Below are 18,826 nucleotides of genomic sequence, written 5' to 3'. Positions count from 1 at the left end.
CATCACCAAGACGATTCACACCATCACCAGGATTACTCACACCAGCACCATCACCAGGATTACTGGTGTGTGTGTGTGTGTGTGTGTGTGTGTGTGTGTGTGTGTGTGTGTGTGTGTGTGTGTGTGTGCGAAGAAAGTGAACCCCATACTGATGGGGGTGAAAATGATAAGTGGATTATGAGGACTATGCAGAAGGAGGAGTAAGGAAGAGAGGAGATGAGTGAGTGTTTCAACAATTCTGATGCGAGGGTTGTTGATGAGGTAGAGGAGGGTATGATGCGGGGGCCTAATGTACCAAGTGTTGTGTATGTACATGGTGAACAGCTCGCAGAGTTGTGTGTTGAAATGAGATTGGTGTTTGGGAATGCCTAGTTTAAAAAGACGGACATCAGTATACGTGGGTGAGTAGGGTAGATGGTAAGCGGACGTCAGTGAACTATTCGATAAATGATAGGCGTGCAAAAGAAAGACTATAGGATGTCAATGTTCTGAGAGGGGCAGCTGGTGGGTTGTCTGATCGCGACCCGTTGGAGGCGAGGATGTACATTTGTAGAAATCTTCGGAAAAGAAGAAATGAATGAGTGAGAAGAAGGTGGTGAAAGTGAGAAGGTCTGGATAAGTGGTTTGTGTGGAGAGATGCTAAGAGAGAATGAGTGAAAAATTCCAAAAGGAGAGAGTAAACGAAACTTGGGGAGGAAGTGAGGAATGGCAGATATTTGAGGAACATGCTAGAGAAGTGTGGCATGCGAAGATCGGGAGGTCTACATTTGAGAAATGATAGTGAGAGGTGGAATGAGGAAGTTAGTTGATAGTGAAAGAAAAGAGAGGGGTGCATGAGCATTCCTTAATGAGAAGGAATACAAGTGACTGGGAGACGTACGAGAGAAGGCTGCAGAAAGCCAAGAAGGTGTAGGGGGAGAAAAAGAGGACATATTAAAGATGGGGGTGAACGAGTAGAAGAGAAAAAAGAAAATGCTCTGGAAGGAGGTTGATATAATTTGAGAACAAGAGAACAAATGGTAACATCAGTGAAGGGTGCAGATCAGGAAGCGGCAACAGGTAGAGACGAGGCGGAGAGGAGATAGAGTGAGGATCTTAAAGAACTGTTGAATGTGATCAAGGAAAGGCTGTTTAATTTGTTTATGGATGGGGTGGTGAGGGAGGTGAATGCTAGAGTCTTAAAGAGAGGGGGTGAGTATGCAGTCTGTAAGGGATGATGGGAGCCAGGGAAGCGAGTCAATTGCTGTTTGCTGATGATACAGCATGGGAGGCAGATTGGAGTGAGAAACTGCAGAAGTTGGTGACTGAGTCTGTAATGAAAGGAGAAAGTTGAGAGTAATTGTGAATAAAAACAAGGTGATTTGGTTCAGCAGAATTGAGGAACAGGTGAGTTTGGGGGTGATTTTGAATGGAGAAAATTTGAAGGAAGTGAAGTTTTTTAAATACCTGGGAGTGGACATGGAAGTAAATGGAATCATGATAGGGGAAGTGCGTCATAGGGTGAGTGAGGAGGAGAAGGTTCTGGGAACATCAAGGAATGCGTGGGAAGGGAGATCTTTATCTGGGAGGGCAAAAATGGGCATTGTTGAAGGAATAGCAGTCTGGATGCGAGCATGGGCTACAGATGGGGATATGCAGAGGGTGGATGTGTTGAAAATAAAATGTTTGAGGGCAATATGTGGTGTGAAGTGGTTTGATCGAGTAAGTAATAAACGGGCCAGAGAGATGTGTGGTAATAAAAAGAGTATGGTGAAGAGCTGAAGAGGGTGTTCTAAAATGGTTTTGACATTCTGAGGGAATGAGTGAGGAGAGGTCGACAAAGAGGATACATGTGTCAGAAGTAGAGAGAACAAGGAGAGGGGAAGATGAAATGAGATATAGAGGGATGGAGTGATAAATAATCTGAGTGTTGGGCCTGAACATGCAGGAGGGTGAAAGCCGTGCACGGGATAGAGTGAAATGAAGCGGTGGTATGTGAAACCGCTGGGGGTAAACCATGGAAAGGTCTGTGGGACCTGAATGAGGTTAGGGAGCTGTGGTATCGGCGCATTACAATTGACAGCTAGAGACTGGATGTGAACGAATGTCCACATATCAAATACATCAAGCTGTACCGGTACCACAAGACGGAAGGACCATATTCATCCCCATCTAAAACCAAACCGCCAGCAGGAGGGTCTACGATAACAACATCACTAAAGCGATTCCCAAGCCATTAAAGGATACAGCATCACGATCGTGCAACAACCTTGGTCAAGAATTCCACAGACAGAGGACACACACAAACCAATTTCATACCAGTTTGATCAGAAAATAATCTCCCTCTCAGAGAGAAACACACATCAGGTGGGGCAGGACGCTGTGGGAACACTGATCATGGAAACATGAGGGAGTTGGTGCAGCGGAAACACACAAGGGAGGGAAACACATGCAGACAACAGCAGTAACACGAAGACCTGGGGCCTTAGGGCCACTCAGGGACCACATTTCACCCTCCTCTGTCGATGGAGTGTACCCGCTGTGCGCGCTAGACTTGCCCGCACCTACCCATACACATGCACCCTTCACCCATACTATCATAGATATGTCTAGCCCATTCATTTCTGGAGGAGTGAAGAATGTATATCCAGAGTAAACACACCTGCAGCAGCCCAGGGACAGACATGTGTATTCCCGGCGGTGACAGCAGCTACAGGAGCGGTAGGGCCACAGACATAGCGCCATTACTAAGGTCTTCTCAGATTGTCAGATGATGGACTTATTTCATATCTCTAAAAAAATCTAATTGGTGCAGAGAATTACCTACGATGAAGTTAATGAAAAACAATGATAGAAATAACAGGAAAGTCTACAAGATGAATGGTAAATGGAACGGATAACGAGATCAAATATTGCTCCCATCTAATGGAATCTAATTCATAATAATCCTGTATTCAATGTGTCATTATGTGATGCACTAACAGAATATGTAGGAGATTATTTTCACTGGAAACTTGGATACACGTTGACCTGACAGGTGTCGAGCAGGCTGAGCGTCCGCCAGCCTCCCACATCCCAAGCACTGCGTCCACCTTCTTCCTACACTCCTGGCCGGGCGTCCGCCAGCCTCCCACACCCCAAGCACTGCGTCCACCTTCCTCCTACACTCCTGGCCGGGCGTCCATCAGCCTCCCACACTCCAGGCCGGGAGTTCCACCAGCCTCCTGCCCCACACTACCAGACTTCACTCATATCTATACATATATCAGTACCAGTTCACCAGTTGCTGAGGTGCTACAGTGAGAACCACTCCCTGTTTACCAACTCATTGGCACTGTATCCAGACAAAGCCTCCTAACTTGTCATACTCCCATCCGTCTCCAACTATCGACCACATCAGGCTCCGTTGCTATATTTTTGCAATATCTTATTCAATTTTAAAACAATAGGTACCCTTAGGTTCCCCCCTGCGTTGCCCATGGCGGCAAAGTGAATGTGCACTGTGGTAGTAAAGATAGTAACCTCAGGACCTTTTTGTGGGATTCCTGCCCAGATTCGAGGCTTCATTTCACGCAGGAGCATGGTAAGGTGGGCTCCATTTGGGTCAAAAAGGAATCTTGACAACACTATACTCCTTCTCGTTCACTAACCATAATACATCCTCGCCGAAGGTGACGACTTATAGACAGTATTTCCATAAGCCGGAGGACTTCAGGAGCATCTACTAAAGTGTTGAACATAACGATTATAATTATCAAAGTTAACGTGTGGGAGGAGGACAAAGAAAACGTTCAATGAGAGAAAATGAACTTTTCTCCTGGGTAACGATTACAAATTATGAGGCCATCAATCTAATCTCTCTCTCTCTCTCTCTCTCTCTCTCTCTCTCTCTCTCTCTCTCTCTCTCTCTCTCTCTCTCTCTCTCTCTCTGTCTGTCTGTCTGTCTGTCTGTCTGTCTGTCTGTCTCTCTCTCTCTCTCTCTCTCTCTCTCTCTCTCTCTCTCTCTCTCTCTCTCTCTCTCTCTCTCTCTCTCTCTCCACCTGGGGACTTGCTGTGGGCCAGCACGGTCCCCAGGCAGCAGACACAGCTCAGTATCATCCTGGGACACATTCTCTGTGGCAGGAGCTCCCCGAGCGGCTCCGTCAGGAGGATCTCCACAGAACTGCTCGCTGCAGGACGACCTGGATGGAGATGCTTTCCTAAACAAAAAAAAAGTTATATAAATGAGTTGGTGGGTTTAGGAGCTGGTGGCTCACCCTTCTGGAGGTGCTCAAGCTGGGTAGGAAGGTTGGGGCAGCCAACACAACCTCACAATGTGGTGTGAGGGAGGGTGTTGAGGTGCGAGTCTATGTGAAGATAGAGAACTTGGCAGGAGATGTGAGTGTGAGGGAGAAGATTAGTGGCTCTGGTGCCTCGTGGTGTTGGTGCCTCTGGTGCCTCGTCCTGCTATTGGTGGCTATGGTGCCTCGTCCTGCTAGTGGCTCTGGTGCCTCGTTCTGCTGGTGGCTCTGGTACATCCTTCTTCTGTTGGTGGCCCTAATGCCTCGTCCTGCCGGTGGCTCTGGTGTCTCCTACTGTTGGTGGCTCTGGTGTCTCGTGCTGCTGGTGTCTCTGGTGGCTCGTCCTATCGGTGGCTCTGGTGTATCGTCCTGCTAGTGGCTCTGGTGCCTCGTCCTGCTGGTGGCTCTGGTGCCTCCTCCTGCTGGTGGCTCTGGTGCCTCTCGTCGTGCTCGTGGCTCGGGCACAAGGATCAGTATTGTGATCCGACTCCCAACAAAGCCATGATAGTCCTTTTTCCACCCAGTTTTTAATGATAACACATATCAATACATGGAGAGGGCGTGGGGTATTGAATTTATGCAGCACGCTTTGGTGTCCAGTTTTTGCAGAATTAATTACCATGTACATTGCCAGCTGCTCTGGTATTGCTATGTGACCCTCTCTGCAAACGTGAGGGCTGAACCTCCACAACTAACTGGAGGGGGGGCGAGGAGGGAGCCTCACCACCACATGTGGAGGGGCAAGGAAGGAGCCTCACCACCACATGTGGAGGGGCGAGGAGGGAGCCTCACCACCACATGTGGAGGGGCAAGGAAGGAGCCTCACCACCACATGTGGAGGGGCGAGGAGGGAGCCTCACCACCACATGTGGAGGGGCGAGGAGGGAGCCTCACCACCACATGGGAGAGCGAGGAGGGAGCCTCACCACCACATGGGAGAGCGAGGAGGGAGCCTCACCACCACATGGGAGAGCGAGGGTGGAGCCTTACCACCACAAGGGAGAGCGAGGAGAGAGCCTCACCACCACATGGAAGAGCAAGAAGGGAGCCTCACCACCAAATGAGAGAGCAAAGGAGCCTCAACATCACATGGGAGAGCGAGGGAGCCTCACCACCTCCTGGCAGAAGGGTCTGGCTTTATCTAAGGAATGCCAACCAGTTGTGGCGACCAGGTGCCAGCTGGTGTGATGCAGCCGACCTTGGGGAAGTCAGCTGGTGTCGTGCCGTCCTGGGCAGCTCAGCTGGTGTCGTGCCGTTCTGGGGAGCTCAGCTGGTGTCGTGCCGTCCTGGGGAGCTCAGCTGGTGTCGTGCCGTCCTGGGGAGCTCAGCTGGTGTCGTGCCGTCCTGGGGAGCTCAGCTGGTGTCGTGCCGTCCTGGGGAGCTCAGCTGGTGTCGTGCCGTCCTGGGGAGCTCAGCTGGTGTCGTGCCGTTCTGGGGAGCTCAGCTGGTGTCGTGCCGTCCTGGGCAGCTCAGCTGGTGTCGTGCCGTCCTGGGCAGCTCAGCTGGTGTCGTGCCGTCCTGGGGAGCTCAGCTGGTGTCGTGCCGTCCTGAGGATCTCAGCTGGTGTCGTGCCGTCCTGGGGAGCTCAGCTGGTGTCGTGCCGTCCTGGGGATCTCGTGTGGTGGTGTGATGCTGGGAGATGAGGTCAGCTGGTGTAACGCTGCTCTCCCTGGGTGATGTCAGCTGGTGCAGTGCTGCCGTCATGGGGGAGGGTCAGCTGGTGGAAACTCCTGGAAGGCAGGAGCAGAGGACACGTGTCAGAGAAGGTCTTTTGCAAATGGGTCGAGATGACCTGCAGAGGAGTGCCACAGGGTTTTGCACTGGGACCATTGCTCTTCTTGATCTATGTCAACAACTTGGTTGAAGATAATGGATTCCAACCTGTAGATGTTTGCTGATGATGCAGAGGTCACGAGGGAGGTGAACAGCGCGGAGGATGGTATGAGAGTACGAGGGAACCTAGACAGACTCCTAAGTTGGTCTGATATGTGAGTGACGAAGTTCAACAGGCGAAAATGTGAAGTAATGATGATGGGCCACAGTGAAAGATGGACTCAATTTTATCATAATCTAACGGAAAATAAACTTCAGAGTTGTGTGTGTGTATGTGTGTGTGTGTGTATGTGTGTGTGTGTGTGTGTGTGTGTGTGAGTGTGAGGAGGAGGATTTAAGAGTCGACATATGTCCCTAAACCAGTCGTTAGAGACAAACTGTGTGCATGGTAAATATCAGAATATCCTACTGGTATGTGCATGATAGATATCAGAATATCCTTCTGGTATGTGCATGATGAATATCAGAATATCCTTCTGGTATGTGCATGATGAATATCAGAATATCCTTCTTTTATGTGGTAATATGAAACATCTAGCAAGTTGTTTATATCCCACATGAGGCCAAAACTAGACTATGCTTCATAAGTTTGGTCACCGCAGCTAAAGATGCACAAAGAACTGATAGAGAAGGTCCAGAAGAAGGCAACAAAGATCACAGTTAAAGAAAAAGGGGTGAGGGCCTTAGAATTTCCCTACCGTGGAAGAAAAAAGATTAAGGGGTGACCTGATCACGACCTTCAAGCCCTTAAAACAGATCGACGACCAGTGGGGATAAAGCAACCAGAGGACATAATATGAAGTTACGTGAGGAAGTTGGTAAACAAAAGATGTGAGGAAGTATTATTATGATATCAGAATGGTGGATGATGGGACAGACTGACTGAAGACATGGTTACTGCAGACACCAAACATGGATTTAAGTAGTTGTATGGTAATATAAAATATCAATGAGACAGAGCCCCACAGGTGTAAGATTCCTTCCCCGTACAGTACGGATGGGTAACCACACACATTCACACACACACACACACACACACACACAGACACACACACACAGTTCACAACCCGACCTAAGTTGACCTATCGTGTGACCTTGCCTCAGTGAAGCGCCAATAAAGGTCAATGTATGAGGTTGTTTACGACGACGACGACGACGAAGAAGAAGAAGAAGAAGAAGAAGAAGAAGAAGAAGAAGAAGAAGAAGAAGAAGAAGAAGAAGAAGAAGAAGAAGGATCTTAAGTTCAACGGAACCTGAGAGTTTTGTTGGCTCATCGGTATCAAGTGTGGCAACCACACTCGGGATCCGGGGGTTCGATTTACGCTCGACTCCGGAAATCGTTAGTGTCACGTGATAATAGTTCAGCATCGTAATAAAAGAAAAAACCCCCAAAAAACTCTCACAGTTTCGCTTGATCACTGCACCTGGGGCGAGAGTTAACCAGGTTGGGCTGGTGGCATTCTGGTTAGTTCAGGGTTGCACGAGCCTCGCTCACCTAACTCGGGTATATAACCTACGTCATAAAACGTAGGACGACGCGAGTTAATGAGTGGGCGCTACCAGAGGGGAGGGCCATCAAACGGGGTGTCATGACTGACTCATGTAAACATCTTGGTCACCATCGCTGGCCCAAATGTTGACGGAGGGTCGTGTTACTACCCTCCTCCCGGTGGCCTGGCCAGGCTACACTGGCCAAACACTTTGGCCCAAGGGTCTCCTCCAACCACCACCACCACAACCACCTTCCTTTGCCACCTCCACCTGAGTACTACACTTGGCGGGTGTTGAGCTGGCTTTGGTGGGGTGTGTGGCGAGACTGGTTGTAATGGAGGGGGGTAGGAGGACGGTTGGTAAGGTAGACAGCAAGGCCCAGAGACCACACCCGTGGTCTCCCAGAGAGGGCCACAGACCAGAGGTCTTCCTCTAGGCTTTTCCCAGTACCAGAGGTCTCTCAATGGGTTTCCCGGACCAGAGGTCTCCCAGGTGCGTCCTGTAGACTAGAGGTCTCCTAGTGGGGTTCCCCAGACCAGAGGTCTCCTAGTGGGTTCCCCAGACCAGAGGTCTCCTAGTGGGTTTCCCCAGACCAGAGGTCTCCTAGTGGGTCCCGCAGATGCCAGGCAGCTCCCAGGTCCTCTGGTCTCTTGTCACAGCAGCGTCAGCGTGTGAATGGTGGGTGGGACCTGGTGGCTGCCAAGCTTTACGTAACCAAGTAAATGTGATTAACTTTACCCAGGAAACTAATTGTTAAAACGTGTGTTGTGATCCAGCCACACTGTGCAATGACCTATTCTGAACATTCTCTCTTGACAAACAAATCTTACAACCTCTGTATGTCGTCCATAATTACAGGTTCATTATATAGATCATAAGCACGTCTTTACAACTAACAATTTTCTTGAGTTGTTTCATGTTAAGGCGTCTGGCTCCTCCATCCCTCCGTCTGTCTGGCTCCTCCATCCCTCCGTCTGTCTCGTTCCTCCATCCCTCCGTCTGTCTGGCTCCTCCATCCCTCCGTCTGTCTCGTTCCTCCATCCCTCCGTCTGTCTGGCTCCTCCATCCCTCCGTCTGTCTGGCTCCTCCATCCCTCCGTCTGTCTGGCTCCTCCATCCCTCCGTCTGTCTGGCTCCTCCATCCCTCCGTCTGTCTGGCTCCTCCATCCCTCCGTCTGTCTGGCTCCTCCATCCCTCCGTCTGTCTGGCTCCTCCATCCCTCCGTCTGTCTGGCTCCTCCATCCCTCCGTCTGTCTGGCTCCTCCATCCCTCCGTCTGTCTGGCTCCTCCATCCCTCCGTCTGTCGAGGAACTGTTGACAGTTGACGTCATCAAACTGGCATAAATTTTCAAAGATCGGGATCAAGTCACCCCTTACTCTTCACTCTTCCACTTCGAGGCCTCTGACCTATTCCTTCACTCCATACGATCTTTGTCGTCCTCCTCTAGCCTTCCCCATTAGTTCTTTTTGCTTCTGTGAGTATATTGAGCAAATATGAGAAGCTCATTCTAGTTTTGGCCTTCCATAGGATGTAAACAGCTTACTGAATATCTCCTTAACCAAATATTTGAATGTTAATCTAATATTCACAAGATGACAATATGGGTTTTCGGTTTTAACATTCTTCACCTAGTGAAAGACTTTGGCAACTGGTTACGGGAGATGTCGTCTCCCACGTCTCTCTCTCTCTCTCTCTCTCTCTCTCTCTCTCTCTCTCTCTCTCTCACAGATTCCTGCACCTCATTTCCCGCTAGATAGTATTCATATTGTGACTTTCTTTCACCATGTTCTATCCTCGTTACTTTACATTTACTCGAGTTGAATTTCATTAATCATGTAACAGATCAACTTTGGCACATGTCTATGTCCCTTTGTAAGCTGATGCAATCCTCCTCTCGTCTTATTTCCCTCGTGGCCACGGCATCATCTGCAAACATATTCAGGTAGGAGCAAGACCCTCTGGCAACACAAGACCGTAGAACTCTGCGGTGTGTCACTGATAACCTCAACCCATTTTGAGAAGACTCCCGTAACGCGCTTCCTTTGTTCCCTTCTTCAAGGATAATCTCCTAACTACTGAAGGAGCCTCCTTCTTATTCCTGCTTGAAAATCCACAATTTTTTTCCCCGAACATCCTATGCGTCGGTGTCAAATGCTTTCTGGCAATAAAAAAGAAAGATAATCGACTCAGTCTTTACTTCTGTCCAAATCAGAGTTCACTCTCTCGTAGAAATCCAAAGAGTTTGTTACAAATGATCTCTTTCCTCCGTAACTACAGGTATGGCATCTCTTACTTCGCTAGTTTCTTTCTCTGAAAGAATTCATCCATTTCCTTATCGAATACTTAACAAACCACGCTCGTTAGGGAGACAGGTTTTTAGTTTACTACAAAGGAATACAAAGGAATTCAAATCGCAATAGACCACTGGGTCCCATCGAGGCTGTTTGTGATGGTTGAAGAGACTTGAATATCACAGTTCATTGTGATAAGAGTATCTAAGTGCATCCTCCCACTTCCTTTTGTATTAGATAAGTGTGTGTGTGTGTGTGTGTGTGTGTGTGTGTGTGTGTGTGTGTGTGTGTGTGTGATTTCTATGTGTGTGTTACGGGGAGAGAGTTTCATACGCGTACTGTCTCGTCTCCTAACTTTGTACATATGTACCGTGTGTTTACTCCTATACATGTAAGTACACACACACACACACACACACACACACACACACACACACACACACACACACACACACACGCACGCACACACACACACACACACACACACACACACACACACACACCAGCCTAGGCCCGGTACCCATTCACCAGCACTGAGGGGAGGACGAGCACCTGAGTTGGGTGTGGGCCGACTGTAACACCCTGGAATCCAGCCCATACGGGTCTGACCCCCAGGCTTGCCCGTGCTGACTCATGGTCAACAAGGCTAACCCCTATATATCAGAGGCCTGTGTGTGTGTGTGTGTGTGTGTGTGTGTGTGTGTGTGTGTGTGTGTGTGTGTGTGTGTGTGTGTGTGTGTGTGTGTAGATACGTCAATTTATCTGTCACGACATATACATCCACATTGCTCAGACTGTCAATTAGCAAATTTGTATTTCAAACGAAAATAGAAAATATGGCAACAAACAATTCAAATACTCACACACACACACACACACACACACACACACACACACACACACACACACACACACACACACACACACACATATATATTTCTGGTTCGTCCTCTAATGTTTTTAAGCTGATGCAGTCGCCCTACCCCGAGCCAGTACCAGCTCTGGTCACAGACACGTTGAAAAATATGCCATGTTGTTGTTGAGCAGAGTCCTAACACAGATGGGCTGGCCTGTGTCCTGATGGGCTGGGTCGTGTACTGACCCGATGGGCTGTGTTGTGCACTGATGGGCTGGGCTGTGTACTGATGGGCTGAGTCGTGTACTGAGCCGATGGACTGTGTTATGTACTGATGGGCTGGGCTGTGTACTGATGGGCTGTGTCGTGTACTGAGCCGATGGACTGTGTTATGTACTGATGGGCTGGGCTAGGTTGTGTACTGATTGGCTGGGCTGTGTACTGATGGGCTGGGCTGTGTACTGATGGGGTGGGTCGTGTACTGAACCGATGGACTGTGTTATGTACTGATGGGCTGGGCTGTGTACTGATGGGCTGTGTCGTGTACTGAGCCGATGGGTTGTGTTGTGAACTGAACTGATGGGCTGGGCTGTGTACTGATAGGGTGGGTCGTGTACTAAACTGATGAGCTGGGTTATGGAGTGATCTGATGGGCTGGGCTGCGTACTGAACTGATGGGCTGGGACATATACTGAACTGATGGGCTGGAACCTATACTGAACTGATGAACTGGTCTGTGTACTGCACTACCGGACTGGAACATGGTACTGGACTGCTGGGGACTGGACCATCTACTGCAGTGGTGACAGAGGGAGGGGAGCCAGCTGTGTTGTACCGGCCATCTTCACATGAGTGAAGGTCAAACACTGGGAGACTATACCGTTAACGGAGCCGCGGGTCCCCTACCCTCTACCGTTAACGGAGCCGCGGGTCCCCTTACCTCTACCGTTAACGGAGCCGCGGGTCCCCTTACCTCTACCGTTAACGGAGCCGCGGGTCCTCTTACCCCTACCGTTAACGGAGCCGTGGGTCCCCTTACCTCTACCGTTAACGGAGCCGCGGGTCCCCTTACCTCTATCGTTAACGGAGCCGCGGGTCCTCTTACCTCTACCGTTAACGGAGCCGCGGGCCCCCTTACCTCTACCGTTAACGGAGCCGCGAGTCCCCTTACCTCTACCGTTAACGGAGCCGCGGGTCCCCTTACCTCTACCGTTACTGGAGCAGCGGTTCCCCATAACTCTACCGTTACTGGAGCAGCGGGTCCCTTTACCTCTACCGTTAACGGAGCCGCGGGTCCCCTTACCTCTACCGTTAACGAAGCAGTGGGTCCCCTTACCTCAACCGTTAACGGAGCGGCGGGTCCCCTTACCTCTACCGTTAACAAAGCCGCGGGTCCCCGTACCTCTACCGTTAACGGAGCCGCGGGTCTCCTTACCTCTACCGTTAACGGAGCCTTAGGTCTCGTTATCTCGACCACTTCAGGATAGGCGGCCTCGTTTATACCACATCTGTTAACGGTTGCGCATCTCTTGCTACTTCCACTGTTTACGAAGGACCGGTTCTCGTTACGTTTACTGTTAACGGAGGAAAGGGTCCCTTTACCTCTCCTGTTAACGGAGCCTTACGTCTCGTTATCTCGAATGTCAGTGGATCGCTGGCCTCGTGACCACAGCTACCAACAGATACACAGGTCTCGTTACCTCTACTGTTAACGGAACCGTTGGTCTCGTTGCCTTAACTGTTAACGGAGGCACTGGGTGTTGTCACCTTCAACAGTCAGTAAAAAGAAAATCGCACTGAAATCTGTTCCGTTACAAGTAAAAAAAAAAAATGCATTGGCAGTGGTGCTTTAATGTCATTGTAACTGTGTGTGTGTGTGTGTGTGTGTGTGTGTGTGTGAGTGTGTGTGTTACACATGGCAGCTACAGAACGAGTACGAGCGAATGAGGCTCATTGCTTCGTCTGTTCCAGGTGCTACTTCGCTAACGTAGGAAACTGCAAAAAAGTATATATATATATATATATATATATATATATATATATATATATATATATATATATATATATATATATATATATGCGTGTCGTAGAAGGCGACTAAAAGGGAAGGGAGCGGGGGGGCTGGAAATCCTCCCCTCTCGTTTTTTTTTTTTTTTAATTTTCCAAAAGAAGGAACAGAGGGGGCCAGGTGAGGATATTCCAAAAAAGGCCCAGTCCTCTGTTCTTAACGCTACCTCTCTAACGCGGGAAATGGCAAATAGTTTAAAAAAGAATATATATATATATATATATATATATATATCTTTTTTTTTTTTTTTTCAAACTATTCGCCATTTCCCGCATTAGCGAGGTAGCGTTAAGAACAGAGGACTGGGCCTTTTTCGGAATATCCTCACCTGGCCCCCTCTGTTCCTTCTTTTGGAAAATTAAAAAAAAACGAGAGGGGAGGATTTCCAGCCCCCCGCTCCCTCCCCTTTTAGTCGCCTTCTACGACACGCAGGGAATACGTGGGAAGTATTCTTAATCCCCTATCCCCAGGGATAATATATATATATATATATATATATATATATATATATATATATATATATATATATATATATATATATATATATATATATATATTTTTTTTTTTTTTTTTTTTTATACTTTGTCGCTGTCTCCCGCGTTTGCGAGGTAGCGCAAGGAAACAGACGAAAGAAATGGCCCAACCCCCCCCCATACACATGTACATACACACGTCCACACACGCAAATATACATACCTACACAGCTTTCCATGGTTTACCCCAGACGCTTCACATGCCTTGATTCAATCCACTGACAGCACGTCAACCCCTGTATACCACATCGCTCCAATTCACTCTATTCCTTGCCCTCCTTTCACCCTCCTGCATGTTCAGGCCCCGATCACACAAAATCTTTTTCACTCCATCTTTCCACCTCCAATTTGGTCTCCCTCTTCTCCTCGTTCCCTCCACCTCCGACACATATATCCTCTTGGTCAATCTTTCCTCACTCATTCTCTCCATGTGCCCAAACCATTTCAAAACACCCTCTTCTGCTCTCTCAACCACGCTCTTTTTATTTCCACACATCTCTCTTACCCTTACGTTACTCACTCGATCAAACCACCTCACACCACACATTGTCCTCAAACATCTCATTTCCAGCACATCCATCCTCCTGCGCACAACTCTATCCATAGCCCACGCCTCGCAACCATACAGCATTGTTGGAACCACTATTCCTTCAAACATACCCATTTTTGCTTTCCGAGATAATGTTCTCGACTTCCACACATTTTTCAAGGCTCCCAAAATTTTCGCCCCCTCCCCCACCCTATGATCCACTTCCGCTTCCATGGTTCCATCCGCTGACAGATCCACTCCCAGATATCTAAAACACTTCACTTCCTCCAGTTTTTCTCCATTCAAACTCACCTCCCAATTGACTTGACCCTCAACCCTACTGTACCTAATAACCTTGCTCTTATTCACATTTACTCTTAACTTTCTTCTTCCACACACTTTACCAAACTCAGTCACCAGCTTCTGCAGTTTCTCACATGAATCAGCCACCAGCGCTGTATCATCAGCGAACAACAACTGACTCACTTCCCAAGCTCTCTCATCCCCAACAGACTTCATACTTGCCCCTCTTTCCAGGACTCTTGCATTTACCTCCCTAACAACCCCATCCATAAACAAATTAAACAACCATGGAGACATCACACACCCCTGCCGCAAACCTACATTCACTGAGAACCAATCACTTTCCTCTCTTCCTACACGTACACATGCCTTACATCCTCGATAAAAACTTTTCACTGCTTCTAACAACTTGCCTCCCACACCATATATTCTTAATACCTTCCACAGAGCATCTCTATCAACTCTATCATATGCCTTCTCCAGATCCATAAATGCTACATACAAATCCATTTGCTTTTCTAAGTATTTCTCACATACATTCTTCAAAGCAAACACCTGATCCACACATCCTCTACCACTTCTGAAACCGCACTGCTCTTCCCCAATCTGATGCTCTGTACATGCCTTCACCCTCTCAATCAATACCCTCCCATATAATTTACCAGGAATACTCAACAAACTTATACCTCTGTAATTTGAGCACTCACTCTTATCCCCTTTGCCTTTGTACAATGGCACTAAGCACGCATTCCGCCAATCCTCAGGCACCTCACCATGAGTCATACATATATTAAATAACCTTACCAACCAGTCAACAATACAGTCACCCCCTTTTTTAATAAATTCCACTGCAATACCATCCAATCCTGCTGCCTTGCCGGCTTTCATCTTCCGCAAAGCTTTTACTACCTCTTCTCTGTTTACCAAATCATTTTCCCTAACCCTCTCACTTTGCACACCACCTCGACCAAAACACCCTATATCTGCCACTCTGTCATCAGACACATTCAACAAACCTTCAAAATACTCATTCCATCTCCTTCTCACATCACCACTACTTGTTATCACCTCCCCATTTACGCCCTTCACTGAAGTTCCCATTTGCTCCCTTGTCTTACGCACCCTATTTACCTCCTTCCAGAACATCTTTTTATTCTCCCTAAAATTTACTGATAGTCTCTCACCCCAACTCTCATTTGCCCTTTTTTTCACCTCTTGCACCTTTCTCTTGACCTCCTGTCTCTTTCTTTTATACTTCTCCCACTCAATTGCATTTTTTCCCTGCAAAAATCGTCCAAATGCCTCTCTCTTCTCTTTCACTAATACTCTTACTTCTTCATCCCACCACTCACTACCCTTTCTAAACAGCCCACCTCCCACTCTTCTCATGCCACAAGCATCTTTTGCGCAATCCATCACTGATTCCCTAAATACATCCCATTCCTCCCCCACTCCCCTTACTTCCATTGTTCTCACCTTTTTCCATTCTGTACACAGTCTCTCCTGGTACTTCCCCACACAGGTCTCCTTCCCAAGCTCACTTACTCTCACCATGCACCTGGGCATGAGAAGAAAGATCATGAGAGACAAGTGTTTTGGGAGCAGCTGAATGAGTGTGTTAGCGGTTTTGATGCACGAGACCGGGTTATAGTGATGGGTGATTTGAATGCAAAGGTGAGTAATGTGGCAGTTGAGGGAATAATTGGTATGCATGGGGTGTTCAGTGTTGTAAATGGAAATGGTGAAGAGCTTGTAGATTTATGTGCTGAAAAAGGACTGATGATTGGGAATACCTGGTTTAAAAAGCGAGATATACATAAGTATACTTATGTAAGTAGGAGAGATGGCCAGAGAGCGTTATTGGATTACGTGTTAATTGACAGGCGTGCGAAAGAGAGACTTTTGGATGTTAATGTGCTGAGAGGTGCAACTGGAGGGATGTCTGATCATTATCTTGTGGAGGCTAAGGTGAAGATTAGTATGGGTTTTCAGAAAAGAGGAGTGAATATATATATATATATATATATATATATATATATATATATATATATATATATATATATATATATATATATATATATATATATTGGAAAAGATCACAACTGAGCGCGTGATTAACTAAATTCCTTTCTTATCCACAGCGAAATGAAACACGATAAGTTCCCAAGCGCACTTTCGTGTAATGACCACGTCATCAGGGCAGATACAAGAAAGAAATATAACAATCAGTTGATATACTACGAAGAGACGTAGCTACGACGCCATTTGGTAAACAAGTGACTACCCGAATGGTGGTCGTGTTCATATGATCTTTTTTCTTATGATGTGGACAAGAAAAGGAACTGTTTACAAATTTTATCAACAATAAAGCTATTCAATTTGTATATATGTATTCACTAATATCAAGGTTATGATTCTTTATGTATTTAATAATAGAAGAATGAATGATATTTCTCGTAGTACAAGAATTAGTGTTAATAAATGAGATGGCGTTACTCCAGTCAATACAATGATCATAATTTTTGATAGGATTAAACAAGGCATTGGATTCTTGTCCTGTTCCTATACTATATTCATGTTGCCTAAGTCTAACAGAAAGATCCTTACCAGTATGCCCAACATAAAACATATCACAATTCTTATATGGTACTCTATAAACACAGCCTGCAGAACTTTCTGGTGAATTTTTGATGATAGTCTCTATAGTATTGTTGTTGCTGAAGGCAATATTTACTTTGAAGGATCTAAGCAATATGGGAAGTAATGTAAAAATCATTCCTAAAAGGGAGCGCGAAAAGGTTTTTGGTGTTAAGGGGAGGTTTGGGTGATCTGGGAGGCGGTGGATCCAGATCCGTTGCTGAGGGGTGTGTGTAGTATGAGACTGCTATCGCCAGCGTTGACGCTATTGGCATAGTCCATAGCCCTAAGGAACATAGACTGAAATGATGATAATTTGACTTTGTCGTGTTGAGCTGGGTAATAATGGATGTATGAGCATACATTGGTAGGTTTTCTGTATATGCTAAGCTTGAACAAGTTTCCATGCCTAGGGAAGATGCAATCTAAAAATGGCAACATGCCATTCTTTTTTATTTTCTACGGTAAATTTGATGGAAGGTACTGAATTGTTAAGTAAAGAAAGAAATACTTGTAAATTTTCATTTGTTGGCCAAACACAAAGAACATCATCTACATACCTAAACCAAATTGCATTAGAAGGTGAGATATCCTTTAGTAATTTTGTTTCAAAGAATTCCAAGTAAAGATTACTTAATTGAAAGAGGGTTACCTACTACTATAACAATTTCTGAGCAAAAGAGTCTCCATTAAATGGAAATACACTGTCTTTCATAGACAATTTTATCAATTCAGTAAAATTAGACTTTGAAACAGGTAAAGCAAAATTATCCAAGAAATCAACCAAATATTCTAAGAGGCCATCAACTGGAACTTTTGGGAACAGAGATGAAACATAGAAGCTAACCAGATTGAAATCAAAATCAACATTGATATCATTAAGCTTGTCAACTTAATCTACATTGTTCATGATATTAGAATTTGACACCCTGCCTACTAATGGGCTTAATAAAGAAAATAACGATTTTGATAATTCTATGTGATGAAGCCCACTGAACTCACCATTAGTCCTTGAGCTCTACATCTGCTTTGGACGACCCCAAGACGACCCCACCAACACCATCTCCCCAAGACGACCACACCAGCAGTCCCATCTCTCCAAGACGACCCCACCAGTACCATCTCCCGAAGACGACCACACCAGCACCATCTCCCAAGACGACCCCCACCAGCACCATCTCCCCAAGACGACCCCACCAACACCATCTCCCCAAGACGACCCCACCAACACCATCTCCTCAAGAGGACCTCACCAACACCATCTCCCCAAGACGACCACACCAGCAGTCCCATCTCTCCAAGACGACCCCACCAGTACCATCTCCCGAAGACGACCCCACCAGCACCATCTCCCCAAGACGACCACACCAGCACTATCTCCCCAAGACGACCCCCACCAGCACCATCTCCCCAAGACGACCCCACCAACACCATCTCCCCAAGACGACCCCACCAGCACCATCTCCCCAAGACGACCCCACCAACACCATCTCCCCAAGACGACCCCACCAACACCATCTCCCCAAGACGACCCCACCAGTTATCACAGGTAATGGATGGCACTGATCTCCTATGTATCGCTACTCCAGGTAACGTTACACTGTGAAGCCTCTCGCCTCAGTCTTCTCCTGGCCCTGAGAGTCATGTGCTTGTTAGGGGCAGACTCAGGGCCCGCTCCCACTCAAGTTAGGGCCAGAATCTGAGCCTTCCAGGGTAGGGCCAGACTCAGAGCTGCCTCGTACAGACACACACACATAATAACTCGTAGTAATGATCCTAGTCAAAAATAGAACAGGCCACTTTTGCGTCATGCGCGGAATGCTCATGGCCAATATGTATGTAAATGAACCTTATGGAGACGAAAACATACAACCCTTTTTTTTTCTATTATGGGACATTTAATTAATCACATTCAAGACCGGAATGGAGAATCAGTTTTAATTAATCTTTCCCTTTGTAGCGGCCCCCTGGCAGGTCTTGATTAGTAGCGACCCCCAGGGTGTGGGGAGTTCCCAGGGTATGGCAC

General features: G+C 47.1%; 1 protein-coding gene and 1 long non-coding RNA gene across 3 annotated transcripts in view; one reads left to right on the top strand and one right to left on the bottom strand.

Annotated features, from left to right (window-relative positions):
* Positions 1-17,312, top strand: part of LOC139765000 (uncharacterized) — a 24,628-nt gene extending 7,316 nt beyond the window's left edge. The window contains exon 2 of the long non-coding RNA XR_011716541.1: positions 16,305-17,312. This is a non-coding gene — a long non-coding RNA (uncharacterized lncRNA). The remainder of the gene's footprint in view (positions 1-16,304) is intronic.
* LOC139764997 (uncharacterized) overlaps positions 1-18,826 on the bottom strand; it is a 220,176-nt gene that overhangs the window by 38,188 nt on the left and 163,162 nt on the right. The window lies entirely within an intron of this gene.

This window comes from Panulirus ornatus, chromosome 52 (genome assembly GCF_036320965.1).
Source record: "Panulirus ornatus isolate Po-2019 chromosome 52, ASM3632096v1, whole genome shotgun sequence".
Taxonomy (NCBI): domain Eukaryota; kingdom Metazoa; phylum Arthropoda; class Malacostraca; order Decapoda; family Palinuridae; genus Panulirus; species Panulirus ornatus.
This window is presented reverse-complemented; position numbering and strand designations above follow the sequence as displayed.